At 42.1% G+C, this 13,678-nt stretch overlaps 1 protein-coding gene across 12 annotated transcripts in view; it reads left to right on the top strand.

The window, feature by feature from the left end:
• The window catches only part of CFAP20DC (CFAP20 domain containing), a 291,242-nt gene that overhangs the window by 104,055 nt on the left and 173,509 nt on the right, over positions 1–13,678 (top strand). The window contains exon 1 of one of the 12 annotated variants that reach the window (XM_007499985.3): positions 8,796–8,814. The exons of the other annotated variants lie outside the window; for them this stretch is intronic. The gene's annotated coding sequence lies outside the window, so the exon portion shown is untranslated. Of the gene's footprint in view, positions 1–8,795; positions 8,815–13,678 lie in introns of those variants that run through there. 12 annotated transcript variants of the gene reach the window in all.

Raw genomic sequence — 13,678 nt, 5'->3', positions numbered from 1 at the left:
AGTCCTTACATCTACCAATCACTGTAGATGTTTCTAAAGGGCCACCCATTTTGAATTCACAGCTGAGTAGTTTTAATCTCTTTAGTAAGTCAGGAAAAAATGCTGCTGTGTCGACAAATTTCATTAGAAAAAACCTCTGAATAAGTTATCACCCTTTTAGGTTTAAGTAGTTTACAAGTTGCCCCACTTTTATAGGTACTTAGTATCCCATTGTATCAATTCTAAAACAGTCATGACTCAAAGAACTTCCTGTCCCTTCCATAAGCATAGATCAAAGTACTTATATTGTTTAGCAAGCAGTTCTAAGTAGGGTGGAGCAGGGACACTCCCATAGCTAGGAGCCCCCACACTCAAGTAGAGTTCTCACCATCTGCTAGGGAATTTTTTTTTTAAGTAGAAGATACCCCAATGGGGAAACCCCTAACATTCATAAGTGTGAAAAATTTTGAGGTTTACACTTCTCTGGCCAGGGCTAGTTTTGTGTGATCTTGTGCAACATTGGGGTTCCAGTGTGGATCTATAGTTGGCCAATGGTCTGCTCCTTTACCTCTTTTCTGATTAGCCAGAGAGATGACATTATTTTTTTTCTCTCTTTGTCAAAAATTTATCTAACAAATTTTCCCTAACCCTAACTCCTTCTTTTCAAAAGTGTGTATGGGAGACGTCCCAAGTGATCGATCCTTCTTTTTTTTTTTTAATAATATTTTATTTGATCATTTCCAGGCATTATTCATTAAAGACAAAGATCATTTTCTTTTCCTCCTCCCCCCACCCCCCATAGCTGATGCGTGATTCCACTGGGTATTACATGTGTTCTTGATTCGAACCCATTGTCATGTTGTTAGTATTTGCATTAGAGTGTTCGTTTAGAGTCTCTCCTCTGTTATGTCCCCTCAACCGCTGTAGTCAGGCATTTGCTTTTCCTCGTTGTTTCCACTCCCACAGTTTGTCCTCTGCTTATGAATAGTGTTTGTTCTCCTAGATCCCTGCAGATTGTTCAAGGACATTACACCGCTATTAATGGAGAAGTCCATTACGTTCGATTATACCACAGTGTATTAGTCTCTGTGTACAATGTTCTCCTGGTTCTGCTCCTCTCGCTCTGCATCACTTCCTGGAGGTCGTTCCAGTCTCCATGGAATTCCTCCACTTTATTATTCCTTTTTGCACAATAGTATTCCATCAACATCAGATACTACAATGTGTTCAGCCATTCCCCGATTGAAGGGCATCCCCTCGTTTTCCAATTTTTGGCCACCACAAAGAGCGCAGCTATGAATATTTTTGTACAAGTCTTTTTGTCCATTATCTCTTTGGGGTATAAACCCAGCAGTACTATGGCTGGATCAAAGGGTAGACATTCTTTTACCACCCTTTGGGCATAGTTCCAAATTGCCCTCCAGAATGGTTGGATCAGTTCACAACTCCACCAGCAATGAATTAATGTCCCTACTTTGCCACATCCCCTCCAGCATTTATTAGTTTCCTTTGTTATCATGTTTGCCAATCTGTTAGGTGTGAGGTGATACTTCAGAGTTGTTTTGATTTGCATCTCTCTGATTATAAGAGATTTAGAACACTTCTTCATGTGCTTATTAATAGTTTTGATTTCTTTATCTGAGAACTGCCTATCCATGTCCCTTGCCCATTTGTCAATTGGAGAATGGCTTGGATTTTTGTACAATAGATTTAGCTCTTTATAAATTTGAGTAATTAAACCTTTGTCAGAGGTTTTTATGAAGATTTTTTTCCAATTTGTTGTTTCCCTTCTGATTTTAGTTACATTGGTTTTGTTTGTACAAACGCTTTTTAATTTGATGTAGTCGAAATTATTTATTTTACATTTTGTGACTCTTTCTATGTCTTGCTTGGTTTTAAAGTCTTTCCCCTCCCAAAGGTCTGACATGTATGCTATTCTGTGTTTACCCAATTTACGTATGGTTTCCTTCTTCATGTTTAAGTCATTCACCCATTTTGAATTTATCTTGGTATAGGGTGTGAGGTGTTGATCAATTCCTAATCTCTCCCACACTGTCTTCCAATTTTCCCAGCAGTTTTTATCGAATAGTGGATTTTTGTCCCAAAACCTGGGATCTTTGGGTTTATCGTATACTGTCTTGCTGAGGTCTCTTGCCCCCAGTCTATTCCACTGATCCTCCTTTCTGTCTCTTATCCACTACCAAATTGTTTTGATGACAGCTGCTTTGTAATATAGTTTAAAGTCTGGGACTGCAAGGCCCCCATCATTTGTGGTTTTTTTTCATTATTTCCCTGGATATCCTTGATCTTTTGTCATTCCAAATGATCTTTGTTATAGTTTTTTTTTTTAAATCAGTAAAGAAATATTTTGGGAGTTCCATGAGTATGGCACTAAATAGATAAATAAGTTTGGGTAGGATGTTCATTTTTATTATATTGGCTCGTCCTATCCATGAGCAGTTAATGTTTTTCCAATTGCTCAAGTCTAGTTTTAGTTGTGTGGAGAGTGTTTTGTAGTTGCGTTCATACAGTTCCTGTGTTTGTCTCGGGAGATAGATTCCTAGGTATTTTATTTTGTCTAAGGTGATTTTGAATGGGATTTCTCTTTCTAGTTCGTGCTGCTGAGCTGTGTTGGAGATATATACAAATGCTGATGACTTATGTAGGTTTATTTTGTATCCTGCAACTTTGCTAAAGTTGTTGATTATTTCAATTAGCTTTTTGGTTGAATCTCTAGGATTCTTTAAGTAGACCATCATGTCATCTGCAAAGAGTGATAACTTGGTCTCCTCCTTGCCTATTTTGATGCCTTCAATTTCTTTTTCTTCTCTAATTGCTACTGCTAGTGTTTCTAGTACAATGTCAAATAGTAGAGGTGATAATGGGAATCCTTGTTTCACTCCTGATCTTATTGGGAATGCCTCTAGTTTATCCCCATTGCAGATGATATTAGCTGATGGTTTTAGATATATACTGTTTATTATTTTTGGGAACGACCCTTCTATTCCTATGCTTTCTAGTGTTTTTAATAGGAACGGGTGTTGTATTTTTATCAAATGCTTTTTCTGCGTCTATTGAGATATTCATGTGATTCTTGTTTGTTTGCTTGTTGATGTGGTCAATTATGTGGATGGTTTTCCTAATATTGAACCAGCCCTGCATCCCTGGTATAAATCCTAATTGATCATGGTGGATTACCCTTCTGATCACTTGCTGGAGTCTTTTTGCTAGTATCCTATTTAAGATTTTTCCATCTATATTCATTAGGGAGATTGGTCTATAGTTTCTTTCTCTGTTTTTGACCTGCCTGGTTTTGGAATCAGTCCCATGTTTGTGTCATAAAAGGAGTTTGGTAGAACTCCCTCTTTGCTTATTATGTCAAATAGTTTGTATAGTATTGGGATTAACTGTTCTCTGAATGTTTGATAGAATTCACTGGTGAATCCATCGGGTCCTGGGGATTTTTTCTTAGGAAGTTCTTTGATGGCCTGTTGGATTTCATTTTCTGATATGGGATTATTTAAGAATTCTATTTCTTCTTCTGTTAGTCTAGGCAGTTTGTATTTTTGTATATATTCATCCATATTACCAAAATTGGTGTATTTATTGCCATATAATGGGGCAAAGTAATTTTTAATGATTGCCTTAATTTCCTCTACATTGGAGGTGATGTCCCCCCTTTCATCTTTGATGCTGTTAATTTGCTTTTCTTCTTTCCTTTCTTTAATTAGATTGACCAGTACTTTGTCTATTTTGTTTGTTTTTTCAAAGTACCAGCTTCTTGTCTTATTTATTAAATCAATAGTTCTATCACTTTCGATTTTATTAATTTCTCCCTTAATTTTTAGGATTTCTAGTTTGGTTTTCTGCTGGGGGGTTTTAATTTTATCGCTTTCGAGTTTTTTCATTTGCATTTCCAATTGATTGATCTCTGCTCTCCCTAGTTTGTTAATATAAGCATTCAGGGATATGAATTTACCTCTGATTACCGCTTTGGCTGCATCCCAAAAGGTTTGAAAGGATGTCTCGCCATTGTAATTTTCCTCGGTGAAATTATTTATTGAGTCTATGATTTCTTCTCTCACTAAACGATTTTGGAGTATCATATTGTTTAATTTCCAATTAGTTTTTGATTTGGTTTTCCATGTACCATTACTGATCATTATTTTTATTACCTTGTGATCTGAGAAGGCTGCATTTATTATTTCTGCTTTTCTGCATTTGTGTGCCATGTTTCTGTGACCTAATGTATGGTCAATCTTTGTGAATGAGCCATGTGGTGCTGAGAAGAAGGTGTATTCCTTTTTATCCCTATTTATTTTTCTCCATATGTCTATTACTTCTAATTTTTCTAAGATTTCATTCACTTCTTTTACCTCTTTCTTATTTATTTTTTTTATTTGATTTATCTAAATTTGATAATGGTTGGTTTAAGTCTCCCACTAGTATGGTTTTATTGTCTATTTCTTCCTTCAATTCTCCTAGTTTCTCCATTAGAAATTTGGGTGCTATATTATTTGGTGCATACATGTTGATTAGTGATATTTCCTCATTATCTAAAGTCCCTTTTAACAAAATATAATTACCTTCCCTATCCCTTTTGATCAGGTCTATTTTTGCTTTGGCTTTATCAGATATCATGATTGCAACTCCTGCCTTCTTTCTGTCAGTTGAGGCCCAGAAGGTCTTACTCCATCCTTTAATTCTGACCCTGTGGGTGTCAACCCACCTCATGTGTGTTTCTTGAAGACAACATGTGGTAGGGTTTTGGATTCTAATCTATTCTGCTATTCGTCTACGTTTTATGGGTGAATTCATCCCATTCACGTTCAAAGTTATGACTGTCACTGGTGGACTCCCTGGCATTTTGATATCCTTCCCTAATTCTAACCTTTCTTTTTCAGCTCTACCTTTTAGTCCAGTGATTTACTTTAAATCAGTCCCCCTTGTCCCCTCCCTTGATATGTTTCCATTTCTAGTCCCTCCCTTTTTGTTCCCTCCCCCTCCCCCCTCTTCTTCCCTCCCTTTTTTGTGTTCCCTCCCACCTCCCCCCTTGGTTTTCTCTTCTCCCTTCCCTTGTTGGGTAAGATAGAATTCACGATCCCAATGGATCTGGATGTTCTTCCCTCTCAGAGTTGATTTCCCTGAGAGTAAGGTTTAAGTAAAAACTCTCTTCCTTTCCTTCTTATAGGAGTATTCTTCCCCTCCCCTTCCCATGTGAATCTTTGTGTGAAAAAGATTATTCTATTTAGTCTTTCTTTTCCCCCAATTTACACATTACATTTTCCCCACATGTTAGTATACATAGATTGATATAAATGTAGTCCTTATAGAAGAGAGTTTGGGTAAAAGAAGAAGATAACATTTTTCTCCTTTTCCCTTTCCTTCATATTTCCCTTTTCACGTATTCCATGCTTTGTTTTTCGATATTGAACTTTCCATAGAGCTCGGGTCCTTTCTTTGCAAAAACTTGGAAATCTTCTATTTTGTTGAATGCCCATACTTTCCCTTGGAAGTATATAGTCAGTTTTGCTGGATAGCTGATTCTTGGTTGAAGACCCAGCTCTCTTGCCTTTCTGAAAATCATGTTCCATGCCTTACGATCATTCAGAGTGGAACTTGCAAGGTCTTGTGTGACCCTGATTGGCATTCCTTTATATCTAAATTGTCTTTTTCTGGCTTCTTGTAGAATTTTTTCTTTTGTTTGAAAGCTTTGGAATTTGGCAATTACATTCCTGGGAGTTGTCTTTTGGGGATTTAGTGTAGAGAATGTTCTGTGAACTCTGTCAGTGGCTGTATTGCCCCCTTGTTCTAGAATCTCTGTGCAATTTTCTTTGATTATATCTTGTATTACGATGTCGAGTTTGCTGTTTATTTCTGGCTTTTCTGGAAGTCCAATTATTCTTAAATTATCTCTTCTTCCTCTATTTTCCAAGTCTGTCACCTTGTCAGTGAGATATTTTATGTTCTCTTCTAATTTCTTGATCTTTGGCTTTGCTTTATTGATTCTTGCTCTTTTACCTGCTCGTTGTCTTCGAGTTGCCTAATTCTGACTTTTAAAGCCTGGTCTTCCTTTTCAGTTTGGTCAAACAGATTTTGTAGATGTGTGAATTTCTTTTGCATTATTTCCCACTTTTCCTCCCAGAAGGCTTCCATCTTTTTGCTCCTTTCTGATTCAAATTCTTCATGGGTTTGTGGAGAGTTTCCATTTCCTTTGGAAGGTTTTGGAGCATTTGCTTGTGTTTCCTCTTCTATCTCCTCTGTATTTTGTATTTTTGCTCCATAAAATGTGTCCAAAGTTGCCCCCTTCTTCTTGTTTTTTTCTTTTTTTTGGAATTTTGGGGTTTTGTGCTTCTGTGGAGTTTGCATCTCTATCTGAGTGGGGAGGACTAGCTTTTCTTATCTCTGTCTGGTGTTCAGAGGTTTTAGCCCTAGGCAGATTGTCCGTTCTATGCAGTTGTTGTTCTGTCTTCCCAGGGAAGCCAGGATTTGTTGGTGTTTCCATGTTACTGCCCTCCTCAGTTCCCTCCCGATGCTTCTCTGTTGCCTTACTTCCATGCTCTGAGCCTGGCTCGGCCCTTTCCTCGGGGTGTTCGTTTCTGTGCCTTAGCTGGCCAGGAGAGCCCACACTCTGAGGTGGGAGGGGCCGTGGCTTCCCGGAACTCTGAGGGCTCCTGATAAGATTAACTTTCTCTGGGTTGAACTGAGTATGCTTTGAGGCAGGGACCTTGAGACTCGGATGGAAGGATCCGGCCAGGGGGCTGCAGGCTCCCCTGTCTCTTTCTGTTTCCCTGCTGTCTGGGTGCCCCCGCGACTGGGTCAGGTTGTTTTCAGGATGAGGCCTTCAGCTCTGAGGCCCTTTTGTCAGCCCTGAGGGTTGCTGTTGTTTCAGACGACCCTGCTCTCTGAGGGGTGCGGGGGGGCTGTGGCTGCCTGGAACACAGAAGGCTCCTGATAGGATTAACCTCGGACTGAGTATGCCCTGAGGCAGGGACCTTCGGTGAGACTCAGATGGAAGGATCTGGTCAGGGGGTTACAGGCTCCCCCTCTCTCTCTATTTCCCTGTTGTCTGGGTGCCCCCTCAACTGGGTCAGGTTGTTTTCAGGAAGAGGCCTTCAGGATAGCTGGCTCTGAGGATCTCAGGTTCCCTCTGCTGCCTCGGACTCAGCTCTCTGGGTTGGGGGGATGGGTCCTGGGACCTTCCTTCTGCGTACCCCTTAGGTCTGAGTGATCTCATGTTATGGCTTTTGGGGGGGGGGCGTACATTTTGATCCAGGTCCAGGTCCAGGAGGAGGATTCCCAGGGTCTATGCTGTTGTTTGTTTTGAATTTCAGTGCCTTAGGAGCATATAGTTTGAGTTCGGTAGGGAAGGGTTTCCCGAGATCTGAACTTTAGCTTTCTCTAAGCCGCCATCTTGACCGGAAGTCCCCAATCAATCCTTCTTTAGCCTTCAGGCTAAAACTGCTAGGACCACGTGCTATTCTCCTTGAGCAAAGCTTTTTTTTTTTTAAACTAGAGAGGCTGGAAAGTAGGAAAATGGGCTTTACGTTGGCTCACTACCTTTACTCTGGTGGTCTAGCTGTTTTTGTTGTGAGAGATCGAAGCAAGGGCTCTTTTTCCCAGAATTTCCTTGCTGCTAATCAACAAGGGTCAGCTAATTAGATTTAGCTATCTATATAGCTATCAGAGTCACACAGCTGGGAAGTATCTGAGGTCAGATTTTGAACCTAGGACCTTCCATTTCTAGGCCTAGCTCTCAATCCACTGAGCCACCCAGCTGTCCCCTTAAGGGTAAAAAGAAAAATCTGCTGATTCCTATTTAACTTAAGGAGAAAAGAGAAGAGAGAAAAAGTGTTTTATACTCACCTGTTCTAGCAATTGTGTCTTTAACCCGAGTTAGCTATTAAAAGGACTGACTGAGTGAGGAGGAAGTAGAGTAAGAGGCAATAAAATTCAGGAAATTTTTGTGGGGACTTGTTAAACCTTAACTGGTCAGCCAAACTGTAAAAATTGTAATATTTGAAATTAGTGGGAGGTGGCATTTGAGCTCAGGTCTTGCTGACTCTAGGCCCAGCCCTATCCTCCGAGCCACCTCGCTGCCCACAGAGGCACAGGATGGTTGTGAGAATGCAAGTGCTAGCTCGGCCCAGTGCCAGCAGGGCAGTGAACCAGCAGGGCCTGTTCCCCTCCCTTCCCTCCACTTGACACGAGATTCTGAGGCGTCTTCAATCCCTGCCTTCGGGGGGCTGGTGCCCAGAGCGATCCGTGAGGCAGGAGGGAGGGAGCCCAGGCAGGCGGTTCACGTGGACAGGCTCGAGTCCAGGAAGGGCTTGTTTTCAGCAGTCGGTTTACACTGGCATCTGTGTAAGAAGCAGAAGGAGAAGGGCTCTGGGCCTGGCTGCGCTGCAGGCTATTCTGAGCTTCAGAGCTCTTCGTCACGGCCCCTGGAGAAGGCCAGGTGGCTAAGTGCCAAGGGGCAAGAGGGAAGAGGAGGGTCTGGGGCCAATCAGAGCCCTGGTCCAGAGGAACTCCATCCTCTGGTTCATTGGACGAGGGCAGAAGGCCTGGGTTTTGCACACACGCATGCACACACACGCACACACACACATGCACACACACACACACCCAGGCCAGGGGGGCCCGATGGCTTCCAGGGAACATTCCCAATGATGGCTAAAGAAGGCGGGGATCCCTGAAGAGAGAGCCAGGGTCACTTCTGAGGAGCCACCGGCCAGCCTCCCTTCATTCTCTGTCTGCAGGGGCTGGGAGAGCCCCAGGAGGATCTCCTTAGCTTGGGACAAGGCTGGGGCCAGCGCTGTCCTTCGGGAGAGGATGGTGAGTGGTTTAAGGACGGATGAAAGCTTCGGCCATCCTGCGGTGTCGGGGTGATACGAGGGCTGCAGGGGGTGAGCCTCTAGACTCGGCGCCAGCTCCTCACTGTTTGCATTTGTAGCAATAACTCGTGTCCAGGTTTCTGTGTCACGTGTGTCATGTGTGTCACATGTGTCACGTGTGCAGGGGACCCCCCAGTGAGGAAGGAGCAGCACAGAGGGTGCCTGAGCTAGGACACAAGTACCATGGAAAAGGCCATAAAGGCTGCGTCACTGATTCAAGATGAGGCAAAGCAGAGCAGCAGGAGCTGGGGTAGCCCAGAGCTCGGGGGGGGGGGGGGGGATGCCAGCCGGGAGGGGAGACAAGAGCAGGCTCTTTGGATCCTGGCTGGTAGCCAACTGGATGACAGCGGCCTGGCCTCCATTCCTGCGGGGAGGTAGAATCTCATGGGAACCAACCCAAAGTCTTGCAGCCTGTGACCGGCTTGGGGAGCCTGGCTAGAGGCTCTGCAGAAAAAGAAGGAGGCGGCGCTCCAAGAGAGGCAAAGCGTCCGGCCTCAACAGGGCGGTGCAGGAGGCCGCAGGGAGCTCCTTTTTACAGTGGGTGGTGTCCATTCTTTGTCAGGTACTTCCAGAATCACTTCTGTGTATGGGTTCCAAGGCAAGAGAAGGTAAAGGCAAGACAGCTGGGGGGGGGGGGGACGATAAGTGACTGGTCCAGGGTCACACAGAGAGGGCTTCTCCAAATGACATTTGAATCTGGGTTGGAGCCACTCCAGAGTTTTGGAGGCTGCCTCCGTCCCCAGGGTTCCAAGAACCCCCTGGTGCGTTGTCTTGCTCAGCCTGCTCCCTGCCAGACTCTGGGCTGAGGCAGAAGACAGTCCCTGCCCTCACGGAGCTTCTCCTCCAGAGGGAGAGACAACAGGCAAACAAGTCATAGTGGGGACAAACGGCAAGTTAGGGCATGAGATAAGTAAGAGAGGGAAAGCCCTGGAAATGGGGGGCTTGGGGAAGGTGCTCTGGAGAAGGTGGGATTTTCATGGGGACTTAAAGGGAGCCAGCGAAGGCGGTCGTGAGAGCCAAGGCAGGAGAGCATCCCTTGTCCGGCGCCAAGAGACAGAGGGTCTTGTTTGTGGAACAGCCCACAGGCCACTGTCAGAAGAGTAGGCCAGTTTAGGGAGGGCTGGGAGCGCCAGGCAGCAGCAGAAGAGGGGGAAGAGGGCTCTCTGGAACTCCAGGGGAAGCTTCTCTGCTGAAAGGAATATAGGAAAGCTTTCTTCAGATCTCAATTCTACAACTTCTGTGCTGGGCTCTGTAATGATTAAAATAGTGGGAGTTGTAAACTGTGGCAGATAAAAGAGAGGATGGCTTAAATTGTGACGTCAGAAAATATGTTTTTTAAGATAATATCTTGTTTTTAAATCAAATATAAAGTGGTTGCCAGGGAAAAATTCCCAAATATGAAATATACCCAAGTCAACTGGGTTTTATGGAGATTTTAATTAATACAAATGAGGAATTAAAGAAAGGGAGAGAGAGAAAAAAAAGGAAAAATAGAGAAAAATGATAGGCTGGCTCAGGCCAGCCCAGGCCAGCCCAGGCCCAAGTCCTAAGAGAGAGATCAGTCAGTCTTTTATCCACTCACTACAAGATTTTTCCAAGCAAGGATTTTAGTGTTCAGAGAGACACCAGTTCAGCTTTGGCCAGCTGCCATCTCCAGAGAGAGTTCCTCTGAGACTGTCCTCCAAGGCAGCTTTTCCTTTCCTTTTAAAGGGAATTTTCTCCTATGTCACCTCCCCTAAGTTCTCACATCTACCAATCACAGTAGACGTTTTCCAAAGGACAGACCATTCTTAATTCACACCTAAGAGGGCTAAACTTTTGAGTAATTCATGCCTGAGTAAGTTCTCACCTCTTTGCCTTTTGCAAGTTCACAAGTTGCCTGACCTTTATAGGTACTTAGCACCCTTTTGTATTAGATCTAAAAATAGGCACAGCTTAAGAACTTAAACCTTACTATAAGTATGGGTTTAAGTATTTTTCATTGTTCAGCACAGAGTGTCTTCCCCTATAGCAGGCTTAAGTAGGGGTGGAGTAGAGGTCTCATATTCCTGATCTAAGTTCCTTCATTGTTTAAAATGGGGAATGGTCTTAACCAAATCTTATGAAGTAGGGTCTGAGAATTTTTAAGATACACAGCTCTTCACAAGGATTATCCCATTTGATCATCACAACAACCCTGGGAGGCAGGCGTCATAGATGAGGAAACTGAAGCAAACCGCAGAGTCACACAGCTAGAAGTGCCTGAGGTTGCATTTGCACGTGAGTCCTCTGTGCACGCTGGTGCCCCCCAGATTTCTGAAGGGCTCTTGTATAAAAGAAAGTAGACTTTGTAAAGATTAAAATGTAGGGAAACTGAGGCAGGTAGGAATTAGTTTCTCTCTGCAAGGAGTATTATATTTTAGGATTAAAGAAAATACAGGATAAGAAACACCTGCCTAGGCCAGAGAGGCCTAGACAAAATAATCTCACATCATGAAAGAACCACATCTGCTCCAAACCGGAAGTCCAAAAGAGACCCAAAAGCTTTTGCAATCAGGTTAAATACCTTCTCGATCTTGGCCCACGTGAGAATTCAGTGAGATTACAAAGCATTTTGGGGAAGTGGACCAAGGAATTGTGGCGATTGAAGTCCAGAGTTCAAATCCATTTTTTACAACTTGTTTCAATCTAATTACTCACAATAGGTAGAGATCAAAGATAGATTTCACATTTACATAAGGGAAACTTTATGGACATTTGAAGCTATTGAAAAATGGCATTGGCTACTCCAGGGGTAATAACATTCACCATTTATTGGACGTCTTTATCTAAAGCCTGGATGGCTTGTTTGTTGGGGATAGTGTTTAAAGGGCCTTCTGACAAGTAACATGTTGTGTTGGATAGTATCTCAGTGCCAACTTGAGTACAGGAAATGGAAGAGAAAAAGGGGATCAAATTGGAGAGTTATCAGAGAAAGCCTGTTCATTAGTCTCCAGAAGATTTTTGATATTATGAGGGAGACCTTTTAAATGTTATTGTCATTCATAGTAAAGTCATTATGTCACTTATCACTGAAGTACAGTTTAGTGGCACTACATTTTTAGAAATAGGCATCAAGGACTACTTGGAGGGAAGAGAATGGGCATTAGGATCTGATGGATGAAACTCTAGGGAGGAACTTGAAAGGTCTGAAAACCAGGGTGGTCTCCTTCATTTTCTGGGGATATTGAACAAATTACCAGCCCTTTTTTTTTTGGTTTAATTCTTTCATTTTGTAAATGGGAACTATAATGCATACTTTGGGGTTTCCTTTGGGAATTCTTTTTTTAATTTAATTCAAGGATATTTTATTTTCTCAATTACATGTAATAATTTTTAACATTGGTTTTCCAAAACTATAAGATCCAAATAGTCTCCTTCCCTCCCCTCACTCGGCAATGGTAAGCAATTTGATCTGGGCCCTACATGTATTATCATTCAAAACCCACTTCCATCTTGGTTATTGTTATAAGAGCACACTCATAAAACTAAAACCCCCCAATAAAACCATAAATATACTGATGTGAAAGATCCATGCTTTCATCCACATTCATCTGACTTAAGTTCTTGCTTTGGAGGTAGATAGAGTTGTCTGGGAATTCTTAAGCACTAAATAACAGTAGATTCATCAGTTTAGGGGCTTATTAGAATGAGGATAAGTCTTTTGAGGGGACGCCTAGGTCTTAGAATTGGGAGGAAAGGCTTCAGGAGCAATGTGAGGTGTTGGAGTTGGGGGAAGTCTGAAGAGAGTGCTTCTTAGCTTTGGGAGTGTGTCGGTTTTTCTCACTGGTCATCTCACATATCTCTTTTACTTATCTGTAATTTTACTTTTATTTATTATGTCATCATCATTTTAAACCTTAAGTTATGTTTTTATAAAAATATATAACTTATAATTAATTGGAACAATGCAGTATTCTTTACAATGATATGACGATGAATTTTTATGCAGCACTAAGAATATTGAATTTTTTTTTTTGTCTTGCAAGTGATTTTCATTCTGGGAGAGCTACTGGATGTCGGAGTCTTTAGGGACTGATAAATTATTTGGGAAAGCAATGACACATTTTGATATCTGTTTTAGAGAAGAAATATAGTTGCTTACTTTTTGAAATTAGACTTGAAAAACATACTAGTTTACTCAATATTACTTTTTACTCAAAATAACATAATTATTTTCAAATTATTGTGCTCAAGTTCTCCAGATAACAATGTTGTTTTAAGAAATCTACATAGATTATTTTGTTTTTCAAATTTTCTTCCATTTTAGAATCAATACTTACAACCTCCCGGCCCGCGAGAGGTTGCAAGGAGAGAAGATAGAAACAGGATAGAAGTTTTAGATCCTGCGAAGGGCGTGAACGAGCCGACTTTAGAGATGTAAATAATCGAGTCAGTAATCAATTATTATCTTTCGGGAGCCACAGCCTTCTCCGACCACTGGGTATTACTATCCAGGCTATCCCACCCAATGATCTCAATTTAACACTGCACTCAATTTAACAGAGGATAATGCTAGCTCAGTAGGAAAGGAGATCAGAAACTAAAGGAGGTAGATAATGCTAGGTATTAGCATTCGAGGAAAGAGAGAGAGGAAGGAAGCCAGGCCTGGCCTAAAGACCAGGCCTCAGGGAGAAAGATAGAGAGGAGAGAGAAAGGGGAGAAGGGGCTCCTTCGCAAACCTGTTGGTGTCCTCCAAGTGGGCGGGCTGTCTGTGTCTCCCAAATTTATTCTCTTTGATATACAAATGAGCTCAATACATATTGATCAGTTACATGATACCTCAA

The sequence above is a fragment of the Monodelphis domestica genome, chromosome 7, assembly GCF_027887165.1.
Source record: "Monodelphis domestica isolate mMonDom1 chromosome 7, mMonDom1.pri, whole genome shotgun sequence".
Taxonomy (NCBI): domain Eukaryota; kingdom Metazoa; phylum Chordata; class Mammalia; order Didelphimorphia; family Didelphidae; genus Monodelphis; species Monodelphis domestica.
Note: the sequence above shows the minus strand (reverse complement) of the source record. Positions and strands in the feature narration are given on the sequence as shown.